The sequence below is a fragment of the Chenopodium quinoa genome, unplaced genomic scaffold, assembly GCF_001683475.1.
Source record: "Chenopodium quinoa cultivar QQ74 unplaced genomic scaffold, ASM168347v1, whole genome shotgun sequence".
In the NCBI taxonomy this organism is placed as follows: domain Eukaryota; kingdom Viridiplantae; phylum Streptophyta; class Magnoliopsida; order Caryophyllales; family Amaranthaceae; genus Chenopodium; species Chenopodium quinoa.
This window is the reverse complement of record NW_018744301.1, coordinates 4,269,699-4,291,647: the sequence shown is the minus strand read 5'-3', so window position 1 is coordinate 4,291,647 and position 21,949 is coordinate 4,269,699. Positions and strand designations below refer to the sequence as shown.

The 21,949-nt window shown below is 40.0% G+C and overlaps 1 long non-coding RNA gene across 1 annotated transcript; it reads left to right on the top strand.

Moving 5' to 3' along the window:
- Positions 1-15,136: 15,136 nt before the first annotated feature.
- LOC110695597 lies at positions 15,137-16,485 on the top strand. The gene is made up of 2 exons (XR_002506122.1): positions 15,137-15,506; positions 16,262-16,485. It is a non-coding gene; the product is annotated as an uncharacterized LOC110695597 (long non-coding RNA).
- The last annotated feature ends 5,464 nt before the right edge of the window (positions 16,486-21,949 follow it).

Genomic DNA, 21,949 nt, shown 5'->3' with positions numbered 1-21,949 from the left:
AAAAGAAGAACACACATGATCTTTATCTCCCTCAAACATCCAACTTCCAAGAGGAACTACATTATCCCCTCCATCACAACTATGAGCAACAACTCCCTCAACATCTTTAAAGCCCATGGTCTCAAAACCATGCATGAATGGATGCAAATTAATTTCAAACTCATCTCTCTCCCATGGAGCATCCTCAATGAACTCATTCAAAAGATTATGGGTTTTATTTTGACTCTCTCAGAATGCATTGGACATACCCTAAAACCAGTCTAGATACTCATGGATAAAAGAATCACAATCATGCACAAGAGACTCATCAAGATGGGAAGGAGGGTTAGGGTTGTTGAAATTAACACTCTCTTCATTCTCAACTCCTTCACCATCACTCAAATGCTCACCATAGGGATCCTCACCCTCTCTTGGTTGCTCAAAATCATCATCATCTTTTTCAACACACACATTGGGTTTAAAATTTTCACAAACAAGCATCAAAGATGACAATTGGCATTCTAGCTCTTTACCTCTCCTTCATTCCTCCTCAAAATGCTCATCAATCTTTTTCACCGTCTCTAATTGACTTCTCATATCATTAAGAATCGACTCCCTATAAGGCCCAAGCTCATTATTAAGCTCAATATGCCTAATTTTAGTTTCTAAAATAGCAACAAGAGATTCAAAAGGTGTAGAAGATTGAAGTTCAACAAAAGATGAAGATGTACAACTAATATTAGAAGAATCAACGTGAAAATCATGAGCATATTCATCACATTGGGGAGTGGAGGCACAATAATATAAGATTCATCATTTAGGGAACGAAGCATACCACAAGAAGGCATGGTAGATAATTGAGAAAATTGAAACACACCATTAGCATAAACTTGAGCATGCACCTCATCATCATGAACAAAAGGAGAGATAGAGTTAAAATCATTTGTTTTAGGTTCAATCATAGGATCATATGACAATTCATGGGAATTCATTATAACATAAGAAGAATTAAGACATTGAGCATCAATATTAGAAACATTATTACCTCTATTATAGACATCCCAAGCAAACCAAACATAAAAATCTCAAGCATCATCAACTGTCAACGCTCTAAATTCACCATTATGCATGCTTTCAACTACATTCCTAGTTTTCTCATTCATACCAAAATAACAAATCTCACAAGCTTCCCAAATATTACAATAATTGTAGTTTAAAAATCCCTTAAGTCTATTAAAATATTCACAAAAAGGCTTATTGTCATATTGAGGAAATGATAGACATGCTAAGTTTTTTTACAAAACAAGCAAAATCAAATAAAGGAAAAGTATATACTAAGACCTAGACTCAAGCAATAAAAAACACTCAAACATAGACACCGTTCCCCGGCAACGATGCCACATTGACGAGGGGTGAGATAGGTCGTTGACTAATCCTTCCTCGGTCAAACTAAATTTGTAAACACTTAACAAACCCAAATACAAGTATAGAGGCAAGTCAAGGGTCAAACCCAAAGGAACGAAAATGTTCAAGCGCTTTCAATTATGGGCGCCTAAGATAGGTCAAAGATAAGGGCATAGAGATAACACTAACAACTAACAAAACAAGAACCAAACATATAAAGCACTAGGAATAGAGATCAACAAGTAATCATGACAATTGTAGCAACTAGGGAACAACATGAAAATCAATGGTTGCGAATAACTAATGGTAAGAGCAATCAAAAGAGCTTGATAAGCTATCTCCTAGAGGTCTAACTAGCGCCAACTATGAGAGACACTAATAAGGAACATCACTAACCAAACTCAATCGACAATTGTTAGCTACAAACAAATGGTTCGTATCAATGTACACTCACAATGCAATCTAGCACAATTCTCAACGCCTAGTCGAATTACACACATGCACAATTTCCATTAGTCACTTTAATCTCAACAATTAATCAACACAATTCCTAAATTAAACACAATTAATCAATGATACATGTTTTACCCAATCCCTAGCCAAACAACTACTCAAACATCATCATCTTAATAATTAACAACTAAGGAAATCAAGTATCAACAATATATGAAGAACAACTACACTAATCAAACATCAAACATCAAAATCAAACCAAACAAAATTGAATATTAAACAAAGCAATAAAATGAGATAGAGTTGGAAATGCTCATTGATAATAAAGAAGATCTTCAACACAATTGGCACCATTGAATCTTTAATCTCTCAATCACCATTGAAATTCCTCACTTTCTCTCCCTAAAATCTACTCCTAAACTAACCCTAAAACAAGAGAGAGAAACTCTTAACTAAGCTAAAATTATGATCTAGAAGCAATCTAAATTTCTCTACAAATTTTGGATTGCAAAGGTTTAAATAGGAGGCACGAAATGAAACCGAGCAAAGCAGGGACCATGAGGGGGGCGCCCGTGCGGCTAGGGAGGCACGCCCTCGCTGCTGGCCTGTGCGCCCTCGCTCCTCTAGGTTTCTTCAGTTCTTCTCGAGGGTTTGTGCGTTCGCTAATGGCTTTGAATGAGCGCACCGAATGATGATCATGGACACTAAGAGTGGCAGTCCCAAAAAGCACTTGAAAGTGGGTTCAACACCCCATCTTCATGAGAGCACGGCTTGAGAGCGCAAGAGCTAGAACTTGGAGAACCTGCTTCCTTGCATCTTAAGCTTTCCTATTGCCATGAGCTTGCTCCAAAAGAATCTTCCACCTTAGTAATCTATCCATACCAAGACCCAAACCTCGTACAACACCTACAACCACGAAAAAAGAGAACAAATAAAGGAGCAAACACTAGAAAACCATTAAAATGCGCAAAACCACAAAATAAGAGTGAAAAGGAAAAACAAAGAGAAAAAGTATGAAACTAAGCATTTACTAAGAAAGAAAGCTTTGAAAAGAAGGTAAAAACGATCGAAATGCTCATTAAATGGGTGCCATTTATTACATTAGTTTTTGGTGTTTTTATCCCTCGGGAGAGTTACAGCTCGAGGAATGATTCGACTTTGAGTGTGCCTACAAAACAACGGAGACTCGAGGTGTTCGGAGCTCTGCCTCCGATGGTCAAGTTAGTACTTGAATATGAGTAGGAGTAAGTGCGAAAAATGAAATGAGATCTTCTCGAATTCCGAGATCAGGTGTTTCTCTTATGTAAGAGAATGTAGGGTAGGTATAATAATTTTAGATGTCCCAAATATGGGGGAAATCTCCCTATTTATAAGGTCATTGGAAAATGTGCCCTTAATTAGGTCACTCTGACCTAATTATACTATGATACACCGAATTATGGATTTCTCGGTATTTGGGCCATTGAAGGCCGCTTATTTCACCCAAGTTCTAGGAAGGACAGGTGTCGAATGGGGGTTGGTCCAATTAAGACAAACCAGGGTATGACACGTGTCAAAATATGATTGATCCACGCAGCATGGGTAAAATTACCTATAAAATTTTCCCCTCACGGACGTGATGTGGCGCGCCACGTGGCATATGTGACACATGTCACTCAGCAATAGGTGATAGTAAAAGGTTTTTTTACTGTGAAATTTTAACTTTTCACATTTCGGGGAAAATTACGAAATTACCCTCAATTTTACCCCTCTATAAATACTCGCTTTACCCCCCTTAGTTTTAGACCTTTCCAAAACATTCTAGAGAGAGAAAGTCAGAAAGTTAGAGAGAAAGAGAGTTTGCCTTCCGTTTGTGTGTGTGAACACAAACTCTGCTATTTGCCTCAGCTGGTTCTCAAATGTCTGTACCCTAAGCAAGCAAGGTCAGCTTCAGCAGCAACCTCAGTCGGTCATCACCACTTGCCCCCCTTTTCAAAGACAAACGTAAGGTACCGCCTCTACCCCCACCAACTCATTTTCTTTTGTTTCAATTCGTTGAATAAATGGACTCATCACGAATACACACGACACAGCCGATCACTAAGGACGGTTGAGTCTAGGACTAAAAGTATTAGCTCTGGGTGCATGGAGAAATTTTGTACTGCTCAACCAACCATCTATGTGTTTGTGCAGGACACAATGGCTAGAAACAAACAGACAGCCACCAGACGACGTCAAAGAGACGGTACTTTGGAAGTGTCGTCCAATGAGATCCTCGGTTGAGGGGTCTGAGAGCAATAAAGGCTCAGGGGAATATTCCCCGTCTGGGATTCCTAGGAACCCAATGAATTAATCTTTTATGAGGGTAGAGACAGTAAGGGAGTCGTTTCCCAGATGGACATTGATGAAGCTGGCCCTATAGACAGAGATGGGGAAAAGTCCAGATTAGGGTCAGCTGGTGATGAGGGAGACGGCGAAGGCTCCGCCTTAGGGTCTAGCTCTAAGGATGATAGTAACACCCCTCTCTCCTCGTTTGAGGATAGTGAAGTTGAGGAGAGGAAGAAGTTGGAAGCAAAAGATGATCTCTTTAACATCCACATCTCCGCTAAAGACAGGTGGATAATGTTAAAGGGTATTAAGAACTTTGTAGCAAAGCGACCACTGGGGGAAGGATATACTATCCGGGTGCCGCCTAAGCTAGGAACAATCTCATGGAAGGATGACCAGGATAATGCTGATGCTTACTTTAGATGCTTTGAGGCGGCATTCCTAGCAGGCCTTCGTTTCTTGCTTCACCATGCGGTGAGTGCCATACTTTGGGGTTATGGCCTAGGAGTCTGGAAGCTTACCCCAAATTCATGGGCCAACATTCTTGGATATGTTGCCGCCTGTGAGATGCAAAAATTGAACCCTAGTTGGGATGCTTTTCCTCACATGCACTATCTAAGCTGCAACCCAGGCAGCTGGAGGGCGTGGTACACCTTGACCACCCTCATTCATTATCAAATGACTTTTTACATGGTGTCCAAATATGATAGTTGGAAGACCCATTTTTACTTGCTATCTGCCTCAACGCCCCGAGAGAACCGGGAATTGCGCCGGTATAATAAAAAAAAAAACCCGACCTTCTGGGTCGCAAATGTGCCCTCCCCCAGATACAGGAGGATAACTAAGATGCAATCATGGAAAGAAAGTTTTTAGAGCTCCGTTCGGAGACTCTCTCAACCGGGGACGTAATCAAGGTCCCTAGTTATTAGATTCCCATGTGCGCATGGTTCAGAGATGAGGCATTCTTATCCGCTTGCGGACTTAGCACAATGATTCCAAAGTGTACGTCTGACATGTATCCGGTTAAATGTCGCTTGTACAATTGTTATTCAATCATGATTTTGTACTAAGTATGTTCATTATTTTTGCAGAAGAAGTTTGAAAATTGTGGTTGATGAGAAGACTTTTTTACGATCCTCTACACAAATCAAGAGGGACCTAGCGGAGGCTAGGGCCGCTAAGCTGAAAATTACTCCTTAACCTAAAATTTCATCAAGCGTCGCCGGTTACTTATTCAATACTTTTTAAATTGCAGGGTGGAGAACTTCCACTAGTAGAAAAATACAAATGCGCACCGAGTTATTGGCACCAGTTCTTAAAAACCGGTGGGAAAAAAATTAGGCGGAATTCAGCATAAGAGAAATGGCACCGGTTCAAACTAAACCAGTCCAAATTAACAAAATGGCACCGATTTGAACCGGTGGGAATTTACTGTAAAAAAAAAAAACCAGCCCTCTTGTTTATCCCTCTTTCCCCTCTTCTTTCTTTCTCTTTCCTTCCGAATGTTCTCTCTCTCTCTCCTATCTCCTAAATTGGATCTCTCTCGTATCTCTCAGCTCCGTTGTACTACTGTCCATTCCACCCCATGGCGCCATCTCTGTCTCTCCTTTCTCCTAGACTGGATCGTTCTTTCTTTCGCTCTTCTTTTCTCTCTTTCTTTTTCTTCACCGGCGGCGATGGTAACGGGTCTATCTCTTCTCGAGTCCTCTGCTTCAGATCTTGGTTATGGGTATGTATATACTTTCCTTTTTTTATTGTTAATTTGATTTATTTTTCAATTTCTAGGGTTTTTGTTGTTTGTAAATGTTAGATTAATTTGCTTAGTGATGGAAATTTGGTTGCATGGATGTAAAGGTTTGCATGATTGTATTGTGTACAATATTGAATGGAAATTTGTATTTTGATCTATGTTTAGTTGATGAATTTTAATGGTTTGGCTACTTGATTTTGAATTATTCAGTAATTTTTTTAATTTTCAATATGACTTTGATTGTTTTAAATTAATGTTAAGTGTATGGTAGTAGGTTTAATTTGAAAATACAATATGATTTATGCTTTTGGTTCAGGGATCCTTTTTTTTTTGGGAAAATATGAATTTTATTTCCAAAATAAGAAAGTTACAACTTACAAGAAGCTAAGCTGTAACAACACCAAATAACAAAGACCAAAAAGGCCAAACCAACACAAACAGTCCAAGAATCTACCCAAACCACCTTCTAGGAAGGGTACTTGAGAGAAACAAGGACACCTACTGGACTCAAGCTCCCAGCCACCTTCAGGGATCCTTAATTTTGATTTTCAGGTAATTGTGAAATAACAATATGATGAATTGATGATTCATGATTGTTTGGATGCTTGTTATTGGTTAAATGGTGCTATTTTTGGTAATAATTCATTTAATATTTGTTTTTTGTTATATTTAGAGTTAAGGGTTTTTGTTAAATGTGTCTGATTATCGACATATGTTAGATAGATTATCGGTATACTAGCTAAGATTTAGAGCTTTAAATTTTAATTTTTTTATTTTTCTTAAAGTTGATGTCGTATTCAACATGTAGTCGAATTTGGGATGTCAATGGAGCTAATTTTGTCAAGTTGACTAGTTTGGTACCAATCCCTTTTTCTCTTTACTCTCAGTCTAATGATTCGCCTAATTTTCGTATTCAACCTGATCGTCATTGGTTTGGTACCTTTTTTCTCACGAAATTGCTGTTATTTTTTATGCAAATTTGATATAATTTCAATAATTATTAAATCATCAAGTTTGGGGAATTGAAAGAATTGAACAAAGTATTTGATAGAACATAAATTAGTCAAATTGCATAGATGATGATTGAATTGGTTGATAATAGTTTTGGGGTTTAAATTCATATTACACAACTCAGTTTTATTGCAATTGATCTAGGGCTTTGTTAATTTGTTTTAATAATTGTAATTGATTTAGGATTTTGTTAATTTTAGTTTTTGGAATTGCGAATATACGGATTTACACCATTTTAGAGGAAAAAAAAAAGATTTTTTAAGGGTATTTTTGGCATTGCAGAGCAGTGCAGAGAGTAGAGCAGAGCAGATTTCTTTTGAGCAGAGCAGATTTGATTTGAGCAGAGCAGAGCAGGGCTTAGCAGAGCAGCTCTAAAGAACAGGGCCTAAGTCTGCGAAAGCAGCTTCAGGTAAGACGGGCCCTAATGGGTCTTCTGGGAAGCACCGCCTCTGCATCGGGAGAAAAATACCATCATGGGAGGTTTTGGAGTGGGCTTTGAATTGATCCCATCCGAGCTTTCTGCGCCTGTGGGTGGAGCAATCCCACAAGCTTCTAAAGGTAAATACAATCCTTTTAAATCCCCGCCTAAGCTGGGATGGCCGTTGCGAGTGAAATCTGACTCTCAACAAACTTCCTCGTCGGACAACCGGCATCAAGCTGGTGCCGCCTATATAGCTCACTCACCTTTCACATATGGTTCAGATCAATCCCCTCGATGGCCGGTCATCTAGGCGCATGTCCGGTCCGTGCTTGAGGCCGTCCCTAAAAAGGATAAGGATGCTATTCAAGGCATTGTGACGTTTAATGTTGAACGGATCCTTGCACTCCTGTCTGAGGTATACCTAATTTCCCTTTTCTAAAATTAAGTATAAGATATCCCACATGATTGACACCGTTTGTGTCTACAGACAATGCTCAGGGTTGATGGACTCAAGAGGCCATATGCCCGGAAGAGGGAGGAGGTAAAAAGAGCCCTTAGATTAGCTAGGGATTCCCAGATGTTGCTGAAGATCAATGTAAAGTTAATGAACTTGAAACTGAAGCCGAATTGGTGCAACAGGCAGAGCAGATCAAGGGTCTTAAGAAAGCCCTGGATGAAGCTACGGAGAAGGCCAACATGGCTAAGACCAACCTTAAGAAGGCGGAGGAAGACCTCAAGACCTTGTAGGGTGCCTCTCAGGAGAATGCAAATCTTAAGGCGGAAGTAAAGAAACTAAAAAAGGATGCAGAGCAAGTCCAAATGAATCTCAAGGAAACAATCGAGGCGGAGCACACCGCCTGATTGCTGAAAATGAAGAGGACTCCGACACCCGAATGAAGATCGCCTGGGCTGCTTTTCACCTCAACAGGGACTATGGCATGTGGGCTCTGTCTTTCCAATATGTTAAACATGTAGTTTATTTAAGAGAGAAAGGAGAGCCGGAGCCCGAGTCCTTTGACTCTTGGGCAAACAGAGAGCTTGAGGAACATGCCAAGGACCTCCCTAAAGAAGGAGAATCCATTGAGCATCAATATGATAAGGAGAATCCCAAGGAGAGTCAGGCGACTCAGAACCCTGGGCTGAGAAACAGGTTGTCCAGCACTAGGAGGACCAACCAGCCTAACCTCAGCCTTAAATTCTCATGGTAGTATGCCAAAATTTAGATTTTTAGGCCAGCGTGCCTAGTATTTGTTTGTTTTTACCGACTATGTAGTCGGGTAAAAATTTAACTTCTTTTCTCCCGGGTGTTGATCCCGTTAAAAATATTTATCCGGTTTTGACCGGTTTTGAATGAAATATGCCGACTAAGTAGGCTTGATTAAATTATATGATTCTGCAATTTTTGTTTTTTAAAATTTTGCCTAACTTTTAAAGCATAACTTTTAATGCATGCAGCGATTTAAATTTATATAGTATACTGGCTACTCTTTCCCTTGGCGGCTGTGTGATTGGTTTAAGTACTTTGATTGATTGACTTGGGAATGTTTGATGCCTTAAAGAGTATGAAATGTTCCTAAGTCAATCAATCACAGTAGTGATTTCCCCAAACCAAGTACACAGCCGTTAACAATAGTTGTTTTACCCATGCGGGTATTCGCATATAACTTCTTCATGAGTCAGACGGAGCCGCCTGGAAGTCTATAAAACAAGGAAAATATTGTCCGCCTGTCTGATGGACCCCATACAGCCTAAAGTCCTTCTGGTATACCTACAATAAATTACACCTGGTTCGTTTGCCTCATTGGGGTGACTTGTACAATTTCGTTGAACAACCTAACAGAGAACTTTAATAATTAACTAGTTGATGTCACTTGACATCCGGTGTTAAGCTTAATCATTCTTTTAGACTATTTTGATCAGAAACCTATCAGTCGACCAATTTGGCCGTCTAATCTCTTGCCGTCTACATATGCTGATAGAGAAAACGATAGAATTCCCTCTGCGACAATAACAAACGGAGGAGCTTTGCCGGACGCCATACTCAAATAGGAGAAGACAATAAATTAACCCTAAACCTGTTTATCTATGTTAGCTAAATATTAATGAACAAACAAAACTATTATTGACGATCACTTGAATTATAATCAAATTAACCCTAAACAAGATTATTAATTATCTTATTAAGCGTGATTACAAGTACCAATTCTCTTTAAACATGCATAAAATATGTGATCAAGCAATATAATCATAATCATCATAATAATAGTTATATATAACAAATCATAATCATAATAATAATCATCATCATGTTAAAGCATAATAATAGCCAGATCCTAGGCATGATACTAACAAGATTAATAACAAACCCTAGCATGTCACTAAACAATAAAGATCAAATATATAGCCCTAACATGATACTAATATGAATATTAGGAAAGACAATAAAAGGCATCATAGAAATCATAATTGACAATATATTCTTTATCCTAAACATGATACTAGGAACTTATTGTTGTCACCCTAGACATCAAATTAAGAAAAACATCCTAACATGATACTAGCAATCAAAATAGGAACCTAAACATGATTTCTATATCATAACATCAATTAAACAATTAAAGTACTTACTTGGATGCCTCGTATCTCTTTCTAATAACAAAATACACGCGTTAGTAACTTCAAGGGAAATATAAAATCAAACAATTAAATTAAATAATTGAAATAGAGAATCTAAAAAAAGTTTAGACTAGATTTGGGACCAAACCCTCAGAAATATCAGAACTTTCACGTGTAGGGCGAAGGCAACTTCGAATTATGCTAGGTGTGTCTAGATCTTGTGAATGCGGAATTTTATATTTGAGAAAAGGATAGTTTAGAAAAGAGAAAGAGAGGATATCCAGAATTTCATGATGAGAGTTGGTGATTGAAAATGGAGGTTTTATGAGGCTATTTATAACGAAAATCATCCGGATATGAATATAAAAAATAGAATTAGAGTTTCGAAAAAAATAAAACACGACGCTGTCGCCAAATAAGCCCCTGTCGCTAGACGACAAGGCTGTCGCCAGGCGACAGACGTGTCGCCGCGACGCTAGGCCCATCACTAGGCGACAGACTATAGTGCGGCGTTGCAATCAAATTTTCCACGCGTTTTCTTATTTTGATAAAATTTAAGCGTACGAGGGGTAAAACTGTAATTTCCATAAAAACACTTCTTTTATTCTAAATAAAACACTAAAAACCCATTTATCAATGCTAATCAAATTAGGATTCAAAAGAACCTTCTAGAAGATTCTATAAGATTATAATCAATCCATATTGCATTAGGAATGAAAAATCATAACAGGCCCTCCTCTAGATCATTGGGCCGCATATAAAAATCAAACCGGGCCCAGTTTAGTAATTTGGCCATAACTTTCTCATAATTCATCGGAATTGGGATTATAATATATCGTTGGAAAGCTCTTTTCGAACGCGATCCAACTACACCATTATTGGACCCTTTCCATGGACAAAACTAAACTGGATTGGCCATCTTCATAAAATAATTATTCGAAAACAGAGAGAAAGAAAAGAATTAAAAACTAACCGCATCACTAGACTTTCCACACTTTCAATTCATTCGATTATGATTCGACGTAAAAGGTAGTTATCACTGGGTCTGGTTTTGGGGAGACACAAATGGGTGTCTATAGAAGCCCCCACTTTGACTGAGTTTGGAGAAACGCAAGTTTCGAAAACAAAAGTCAAAGTAGCGATAGGGACGGAGAATGATTCAGAACGTTCTGCGTGAAAGGAATGGTGTCCTTCAAACAAGTGTACTATTCCGTTAGTGGGTTCAGAATTATGAGAAAGCTAATATATTCAGTAAGGTCAAGTGATCGGAATGCCTAGATGGAGGCCGCTTCTGATCAGTAATATAAATGCATAATTAATATTACAGCTTAATCTTGACTAATCCCTTCGGGTCACACCCTTAGAACTAAATGAACCAACTCAACGAATTAATTCGGAATAAATTAAATCGTCGCCCGAGTATTAAATATTTAGACGTCGGTAATTCGAGCATGGAGCGTCGAAATCGAGCGTCGGAGAATCTCAAGATTAATTTTTCCAACACTCTCTTACTTTGTCAAAAATCTCAAGATTAATTTAAATTGATAAAATTAATAGTGAGAAATTGCCCTTTTTTCATTTTGTTGCACCAAGTTAAACCAATTTAATTAAAGAATGGTTCTTAGAAACTATTTTGGTTAAATTCACTTGAATGAATTAATTAAGTTGGACTTGTTTTATTTTCATTTATTTTGATCAAAATATTGATTCTAAAATTAAGTTATAATTGATTAGAAATGTCACACAAAATTGGGAATTAATCCCGAGACACGAGCACGCAAACCAAGGCATAATAGCCATGAGCATCCCTCGGCCAGCTAGGCTGCTCGCACAGCCCGCATGTGGCGGCCGAGGAATGATGGATGTTGTGCTTGGTGCGTGTGGTGCTAGGTGTGTGCGAAGAGCTATGTGTTGACTTGGTGCATGAGGGGCGTGCGAGAAGATGCTAGGCGTAGCAGCAGTGCTAGGCAACTGCAGCTAGACGTGCATCGAGTGCGGCGCTGCCAGGCAGTGCCCAACAGCATCACATCACGCAAGGCTGAGGCTGCTAGGCAAGCGCCCGGCACTTGCGTGCATATAACTGCTCAAGGGTGCTAGCCTTGGGTAGTCAATGCACTTTTCTCTCGGTTTTAATTTTACTTTTTGGCCGTTTTGTTTATTTTAATTTATTTTAATTAAAATTTTGGAGGCTAGGCCTCGGGTTTTGAGCGGCATTGGCAAAATTTATTTTGACGAATTTTTGGTTTAACCAGCTTAATTAATTGGATTAATTGAGTAGGATGCGGAATTTAGTGGGAGCTTCAAATATTAACTGCGCTTATTTGCATAACCGGTTAAAACAACTTTGACTAGTTTTTAATTAGGCGTGTTAATTGGAATAACCACCTAGATTAGTTACTAGTTCTCGCGTGTTTATGCATTGTTACTTGTTTATTATTGCAAAATGCATGGGCCATTCACAAATAGTGAATGGATGAATGAAATGTACATTCTCTCACAGGTTTTATGAAATGGCAACTAGTGGGGCCCGATTAGGATAGAAAATATGGACTGCGATCCGTGATGTATTTTTGTAAATCTAAATATGGTCTGCGTAATGTTGAGTATTTTTGTACCTTAATATTTAGATTAGTCCTAATCGTAGATACTAGTATTGCATAATTATGGTCAAAGTCTTGAAGATGGAGGCTCTTGGAAGACGTAGCCATGAAGTTGCAAATGAAGACCTTTTGAAGATTTCAAGATCTCAAGGGGTCATGCTAGTTGCCAAATGCATCTCTATTTATGTTTTTTGATATATATATATATATGTTTATGTATATGAATTATATGTTAGATACATGTTTAGGATTTTGTTTGTTGTGATGATTAATTAAGTTCACTTAAATCAACCAACATAGAAACCCTAGGTCCCTAAATATTGAGTAAAACTTGTCATTCCAAAACAACACTTACCAACCGAACAAGGGTAGTTGTGGGCTACGCCAAAGAGAGGCATCACTACCTTTCCAAGGAACGTAAGGCATACCGGGTATACAAGTTGGTTTTGGTTGTACTTAACGATATGAGTGATGGAGTCCTAACATGTCGTGGCAAAGTGAATAAATTGTTGAGAGAGCATTACATGCAACGATTTATTTAACCAAGAGTGGCTTGGAGCCATTAGCAAAACGTTGCTTACCTTAGGAGATTGAGTGTTAAGACAAGCCAAAGCATGATTATCCACTCTTTGTTTCTTTGGATCCTGGAATCGACTTATTCTCGCAAAATGGGGACAATTTTAATGCCTGGATAAGACGTTAAATAAGATTGAAAATTTTCATGAATACCTTTTAATTTTCAAACTTATTATGTTATTTACTTGATAAATGGTTATACTTTGCACTTATATTTGTAGAATTCCAAATCAAACTGTACTGTTTTCCATGATTGGTAAAGGAAATCTTTGAGAATGGTTCTCAAAGAAAAGAAAAGCGTTTCTAAAATACAATTCTCATAAATGACTTTTAAGGACAGTTGGACATCATGTATTCAAAAAATATGTTTTTTTCCTTCGAATTTGCATATATGAAAAATATTCTAAAATACAATTCTCATAAAAGAAAAGCATTTCTAAAATACATAGATGAGTAGGACTCATTGATGTAGTAATTCAAGCGTGAATTAAAGGAAAAGATGGAACTTTGTTTTACGGCACACTAGTTGCCTGATTATGCCTAACAAAGTATAAAAGTCAAAGACTCTTAAAGAAATGGTTCTTAAAGTAAGGTTATGAGATATTGTATAATAAGAAATATAGGAAACAAGAAACGAAGAAAAGGAATAAGATTCCATTTCACACTACTACAAAATTGGCCAAAGAGACCTAACATAAAAGACCTGTTATCTACATAACAGTTCTCTTTGGTCCAAGAGACCACTTATCATTAGTAACAGGTCTCCAATTTCATATCCTTGCATAGTACAGAAACTCAAGATACCACTTATTTAAGATAAGTGGTCTATGTGATATTCTTTTTTTTTAGGCAAATTTCACATTTACTACCAGGGAAAGGACCCTAATTCACATTTGCTACCCCTTTAATTTTTTATTTTATTTTACTACCACCTAAATTAGACTTTTTTAAAACTCACTACCACTTAACGGAATCCGTTACGATTTCCGTTAAGTTTATTAAAAAAATAAAAAAAAATTAAAAAATTAAAAAATAATTAAAATAAATAAAATAAACCACCCTCCCCCTCCCCTGCCACCCCCTGCCCTCCCCCCTGCCGGCGGCCGGCACCCAGAACTTCAGCCGGCGCCGGCGCGTGCCCACCCCCTCCTTATCCCCTACCCCTACGCAGCCAACGCGAACCCCCCTCCCCTTTTCCCGTTCTCGCTGCCCTGACCAACCACCCCGAACCGAAACCAAAACCACCCCCAAAATCCGCCCCCAACCCCGTTCCCCCCACCGAATCGACCCCCCTCCCCTTCCTTTACCGCGTTTTTCGGCCTCCCCTAACCCTAAACCACCACCCCAAAACAACGAAAAACGAATTAAAGGGGGCTGATTGGTTTTTTCGTGAGGGTTGGTGGTTGATCGGGTGGCTAGGGTTTGCGATTTAATTTGTGGCTGGCTAGAGAACCTCTGCGCTGATGGGTGAATAGGGTTCGAGCTGGAATTGGGCTGGGAATGGGGTCGTTTTTGATTAGTGGTTGTGTGAAGCTAAGGTGTTCGTTGGAACCGGGCTGGGAAAGGGGTTTGTTCTTGGTGGTTGTATGAAGGTGAGGAGGTGTTGGTGGCGTTTGGGAAGGAGGTGGGCTGCTGGTGGAGTTTCGCGGCTGCCGTGGGATTCTTTGGGCACCGGCGTTGATGGAAATGGAGGTTGGATGGTGGCAATGAGGGTGGTTGAAGATGGAGCGGTGGCGGTGAGGTGGTTGGACGGTAGTTGGGCTTCACTTACGGAAATAGTAACGGCATCCGTCAAATGGTAGTGATATCTAAAATTTTGGGATTTGGGTGGTAGTAAAATAAAATAAAAAATTAAAGGGGTAGCAAATGTGAATTAGGGTCCTTTCCCTGGTAGCAAATGTGAAATTTGCCTTATTTTTAATATTAAAAATAATTTGAGACCGGTGGAGTAGATAACAGGTCTCTAGTGGATTTTATTTTTATTTATTTTAAATTAAAAATTCACCCTGTTTTGTTGGTTGACGGGTCTCTCAACATTCCCTCTTAAACCACCAAAACCCTACGTGGAGTAATCTCTGATCTAACTCGATCTCCGCCTCCCCTTTGCCACTTCACTTTCTCTCTCTTCTCATTTGCTCCCTCCTCCATTTTTCCTTTTCATTGTTCTCAATTTTCTTCATCTCCGATATACTACTTCTCACAATCTTTAAAATGGAAAGTACATAGTACTTATCATCATATTTACTCTTCTCACAGTCTAAAAAATCAAAAGAGTGGTTTTGATTCCTGAAGTTTCTTCTTAGTTCTCCATTGAAGCAGTTGTAAGCTTATTCTCTTCTCCTCTGAAGCGAATTTTGGGTTTCAATCATCTCCATTTTAGCATTCAAAGGTAAATCCTTCAATTTTGGGTTTAAACTCCCGGTTTATATATATATATATGTTTAGATCTTAGATATTTTATCTCTGCTAACAAAATTTAAAGATCTGAAATTTTTTTGCTAGTTTTTTTTTTTTTTTTTAATTTTTTTTTTTCAAATATCGTTTTCATGAAATTTTGATGATCTGTTCATCTAATTTTTTTTTATTTAGTTTTGGTTTTCAATTTTTGTTTATTTCGTAAACAAAACAAATTTAGATCTATTTTTTATTTTCATGTTTAGATTGTACTCTGTATAATTTTCGTTTTCTTCAATTTTTAATTCAATATTTGTTTTTTTCCTTCGTATTTGCATATATGAGTGTTTAGTCTATATTTAATTACATCTTTTACCTTCATTTTGTTTCTAATCATTTTAAGTTCATTTAAAAAAAAAAGTTTTCCTTTAAATTTCTATTCTATTTTTTTAAGATCTAACTTTCAATTTAATTTTATTCTTTATTTTCTTTCTTTTTTTTTTCTTTTTTTTGGTTTTGCTGTTTTATCTAGATTGTAAATTTTGGTATTATTTCTAACTGTAATAACTGAGCATTGGTTAATTTTTTCAATTTTTGCTATTGAATTTCATTATTTATCTCTACATTGTTTGTTTTATGAATTAGATTTTTTTTTTTAAAAACTTAGTATAACTTCTATTTAGTGTAAATCTTTTATTTTTGCTTATGTTCAGTGTAAATCTAAACTTATTGTTGTTTCTTTCATAATAGGTTATCTTTGAGCTAAAATTAATGGAGTTGGTGATATGAAGTTGGCGATATATATGAACTTGGCGATGATGAAAATAGATTAGGATTACATCATATTGTACTCATTGTAACGTAGTACTTAATTAATACTAGTACTACAAATTATATAATACTCGTACTTAAATGTTACTTGTATATATATTGTATTTTATTTATTTAATGAAATTGAAACTGTATGCTACATACTTTCTCCGTTCTATTAATATTGCAACAATGGACTTTTTGCACTATTCATCACTCTTGTTTGACCATATAATATGAGTTATACGTTAAGCAAAATTTAGTCAAGTGGGATCTTGTTGGATTCGTCTCATAAAATACTTTCACAATATCAACTTTTTATAATTTTTACTCTTACACAATTATAGATATTTAGCATATAAAAGGTGTTTCGGGATGCGTAATTTCCTCCTTGTTGCAATATTAACAGAACGGAGGAAGTATTTTGTTTTCATAAATTATTTTTTTTTAAAAAAAAAATAAAATGTATCAAGAGACCGCCTATCTAACAAAAGTGATCTCTGTTGAACCCAAAAAAGAGACTGCTGTTTAGGGTAAAAATACCCTAGACATGTGGACCAATGAGAGGAGGCCACATGTCGAGCTCAGGATCACCCACGTGGCTTAACATCCTCTTGACACATGACACCCTCAGATACACCTCTGAAATGAAAGCGTTCAAGGGCCCAAATCCCTAGAAGCGCTGTTTTACGGCGCAGTCCACTGAAAGTTAGGTCAAGTGACCTAGATAGGGGCACACTCTCCAAGGACCCTATAAATAGGGAGATATTTCCCCACTTTGGGGACAGATTGAATCATTGATTACACTTGCATTCTCTCACATCAGAGAAAGACCTGAGCTTGGAATCCGAGCAGATGGGACCTAAATTTTCCGCACCTTTTTCTCTCCCTTCAAGTTTCTAACTTGTGCGTCGGAGGCGGAGCACCACCCAACCGGTGTCTCCGTTTGTTTCGCAGGTACAGCTCACACCGGATCAGTCTTCGTGTTGTAACTCTCCCAAGGGACAAAAACACCCAAAATATTTGGCGCCGTCTATGGGGAGAGTACCTCGAAAATGGTTCAAGAGTCTGTACCACCCCCTAACCGTCTGAGTGATGACCTAGAAGTCTTTACAGACCAGGAGGATGAGGATCCTCAGGTCAAAACCTTTACAGCCGATGATGGCTCGCTCAGAACCAAGAGCATACGGCCTAGAGATATTCTGGAGCGGGGTGCCTCCCAGGCGGGTACAAGTCGACCCCTTGGGCAGCCGAAAGGGGAAACCCATACGGCCTCTGGATCAGCACATATCACCCGAGACGAACTCATGAGGTTCATGACAAATTTCAAGGGTGAAATTAAAGAGCTGATCACCCAGAGCCGGGTTGGCCCAAGTAAAGGTCAGACGGCCAAGAAGACTCCTCTGGAAAAGGGGAAGTCAGTCAGAGAGCGGCAGCCCACTCCTCACCCAAAGGAGAAGGCAGCCGAGACCATTGATTGTCGAAAATTCTTCTCCCAAAGAAGAATACCAACAACACCCGCCGGACTCAGCAGCTGGTGAGAAGTAAAAAATCAACTCTTGATGCCCGGGAGATTATCAACTGGAAGAGAAATCAGCAGTTGTCTGAATCGGCTTCTACGTCGAATTTTCCAGACAGCTTTAACAATACTTCTGCGGGGAATGCACCTTCCTTGCATGAGAGTCAGACAGGCGGTAATACCGTCCACTCTGGCCCTCAGATGATTGGGGCTGCACCATACGTACCTTCTCAGGTCTATGGTGAGTTACCACCTTACTATATGCAGTCGGCTCCCTTCGGAGGTCAGGCGGCATATCACAATGTCCAGCCACTGGACTGACAGCTTCGTCTGCTCCGCCTGGGTGAACAACCTTCTGCGTTCACCCGGGAGATAACCGAGGCAGCCCAGCCGGCCAAGGTTTAGAATGTATTGGTTGGTACCTATGATGGTACCACCAATCCGGAAGATCACCTCATGGCTTACACCAACCTCATGTATCTGCAGGGGTTGGATGATGCCACTTGGTGTCGTTGCTTCCCGGCTACATTGAAGGGCATTGCCCAACAATGGTTTGGTAATCTGCCAGCCGGGTCCATTGATAGTTTTAGGAAGCTAGCCTTCCTATTTGTTTCCAACTTCTCAATGAACATCCCTGCTAAGAAAACAAGTTTGGACTTGAGCACCATTAAGCAGGGGGAGAGAGAAGGGCTGCGCTCCTATATCAGGCGGTTCAATCTGATTAGAATTCAGATTCAAGGACTGTCTGACGAGGTAGCTTTTACAGACTTTTTCAAAGGTCTGAGAGACGGGTCGACTTTCAAGTTCGACCTAGTCAGAAAAGGGGCTTTCACCATACAGGCGGCTCTGAGAGAGGCGGAAAGCTACATTCAAGCTACTAACCTCTGCTCGCATGGTAGCCAGTCGGACTCTAAGAAGTCCGACAAGCCAAAAGACAGCCGGCCTGCCCAGCCGGCCAAAAAGAAAGGAGAGAGCAAGAAGAGAAAAGAAATCTTGGCGGTTAGTGATTCTGACCAGCCGTCCCAGAAGAAGAAGAAAGAATTTAAACCGTACGTCCCAAAGTACGAGTTTAACAAGGACTGCAACTCCATCCTCATGGAGATTGAGGACCGACTGTCCGTAGAGAAGCCGAATCTAATGAAAAGTTTCATTCAATCAAGGAACAAAAATAAATTTTGCCAATACCATGAGGAAGTTGGCCATGACACAAATGACTGCTTCAGCCTTCAACCGGCGTTGGACCGCCTGGCTTACAAGGGAATGCTGAAGTCCTACATTTCTAAGTCCCCAGCCGGGGCAAAGAAGAAGAATAAGAGCCATCTTCGAAAGATGGACAAAGATGATGATGGGCAGGTGTCTGCAAGCTCCTCCTTCCCGGATGTTCTGATCACCGAGAAGGATAGGGGCAGTGGTCGCCGCCCGCATGATGACCCAGTCGTCATCGAATGTAAGGTTGCCAACCAACTAGTTGGACGGATCCTTATTGACACCGGCAACTCATAAGACATCATCAGTCTCCGGTGCTTGTAGAAGCTGAAATACAATGACAGCAGATTGCATCCGGTTACCCACCCTTTATTTGACTTTGGGGGTGGAATGGTTTACCCAGTCGGAAGGGTTGATCTACCCATCCGGCTAGGTGAGAAAGGAAAAGGGCGACACCTGGTCGTCAAGTTTTTGGTCGTTGAGGAGTTGACCGCCTACAACATTATTTTGGGTCGGCCAACCCTCAACGAATCCAAAGCTGTAATCATCCCTTCCCTCATGCTCATCAAGTATGAGAGGGATGACGGCTCTGTTGGTTTCTTGAATGGGGATCAGAAGACGGCCCGGGAGTGCTATCTCTCAGCGGTCAAAGATACCGTGGCTCAAGACGGCCAGGAACCAATAGACCTTGACAATGTCAAGGATGCTGATCCAGTACCAGTCCCACCAGCAGCCGGGAAGAAAAGAAAGGCACCTATGCTGATGGAGGTGAAGAAAGAGAAAAAATAGCAATCACTGACCGGTGAACGGTCAGATGAGCTCCGTCCCCAACCAGCTGGTGAACACATTGATATACCTCTGGACGACAGCCGTCCGGAGCGTACCGTGAAGGTTGGGACTATTGCTTTTACTAAGTTGGGTGCAAACTTGCACCTTCTGCTGAAAGAATTCAAAGACATTTTTGCCTTTGAAGTGGAAGAGATGCCAGGCATCAGCCCGGATCTTGCTGTCCACAAACTTGTTGTGGACCCTAAAAAGAATCCCATCCGGCAGAAGAAAAGAAATAACGGCGAGGAAAGAAGTCAAGCGGCAGCTACCGAAGTTAAAAAGCTGTTGGATGTTGGGTTCATTCGGCCATGTAATTTCCCCGACTGGGTGGCGAATGTTGTGCTTGTAAAGAAGCCGAATGGTACCTGGCGTACGTGTGTTGATTACACAGATCTCAATAAGGCATGTCCCAAGGACAGTTATCCGCTTCCTAAGATCGACAGCCTGGTTTATTCGACAGCCAGGCATGCCTTGATGAGCTTTATGGATGCCTACTCCGGCTTCCATCAGATACCCCTGTGGAAGAAAGATCAAGAAAAGACGGCCTTCGTCACTGATCAGGGGCTATTCTGTTACAATGTGATGCCGTTTGACTTGAAAAATGCGCCAACTACGTTTCAACGGATGATTAATACGATCTTTATTAATCAAATTGGGAGGAATGTAGAGGCGTACATTGATGACATGATAGTCAAATCCAAGCAGCAGGCGGATCACCTTGCTGATCTCCGAGAAACCTTCACCACACTCAGGCGGCATAAGGTTATGTTAAATCCTAAGAAATGCATCTTTGGTGTTGAGTTTGGGAAGTTTCTCGGATTCCTGATTGATCAAAGGGGGATAGAGGCTAACCCGGAGAAGATACAGGCGGTAATTGACATGAAGTCACCCCGCACTGTCAAGGAAGAACAGAGACTAACCGGTTGCCTGGCCGCCTTGGGGAGATTCCTCATCCGGTCAGGTGACAAATGCCTTTACTTCTTCCAAGCAATCAGGAAGAAGACCAGATTTGAATGGGGGGATGATGCTGAGGCGGCCTTTTAACGGCTGAAAGAACACTTGCACTCCTTGCCAAGGCTTGTTAGCCCACTGCCTAGAGAGGTGTTATATATGTACCTACCCGTCTCGGATCATGCCCTCAGTGCCGTTCTCCTTGCTGAGAGAGACGGTGTTCAGCTTTCGGTCTATTTCATTAGCCATGTTCTAAAAAATGCTGAGCTCCGGTACCCCATAGTAGAAAAATTTGGTCTCGCCCTGTATATGGCTTTCAAGAAATTGAAACCTTTTTTTCTGGCTCATCCGGTGATAATCTACACCGACCAGCCCCTCAAGCGGTCAATGTCTACTTTGGAGTCATCCGGTAGAATGTTGAAATGAGCTATTGAAATGCAAAGTCTTGAAATCACTTTTGAACCTAGAAAGGCAGTGAAAGGTCAGGCGTTTGCCGACTTCATTGTTGAAATGACTCGACCGGTGCAACCGGATAATGTTGACCAGGTTTGGAAAATGTATGTAGACGAAACCTCAACGAAGAACGACTGTGGTGCAGGAATTTTATATGAGTCTGCTGAGGGGGACAAATTTGAATATGCACTGCGGTTTAAGTTTCAAGCCTCAAACAATGAGGCAGAGTACGAAGCCCTGCTAGCCAGAATCCGCATGTGTAAGGCAGCAGGGGCAACTAAAATTGATGCCTATTCTGATTCTCAATTGGTCGTCAGCCAGTATGAGGGAACATTTGAGGCAACTCATCCGGCTATGATCAAATATCTTCAGGCAGTCAAAGAAGAGGTTGGGGCACTTGAGGAATTATGTCTGAATCAAGTCCCTAGGTCAGATAACAACCAGGCGGATGCGTTGTCCAAATTGGCTTCATCCGCCTGTTGTGACACTCCTCGGTCGGTCTTTTGGGAATTTCTTGAAAAGAGAAGCATACATGAAGAGCCCATTGGAATCTTAGACCAAAGCTCTACTTGGATGGATGGCAACCGGGCATATTTAGCAGACGGCAAGCTTCCTGATTCACCACAGGAGGCAGCCATCATGAAAAAGCGAGCAGCAAACTTCGAGTTGAG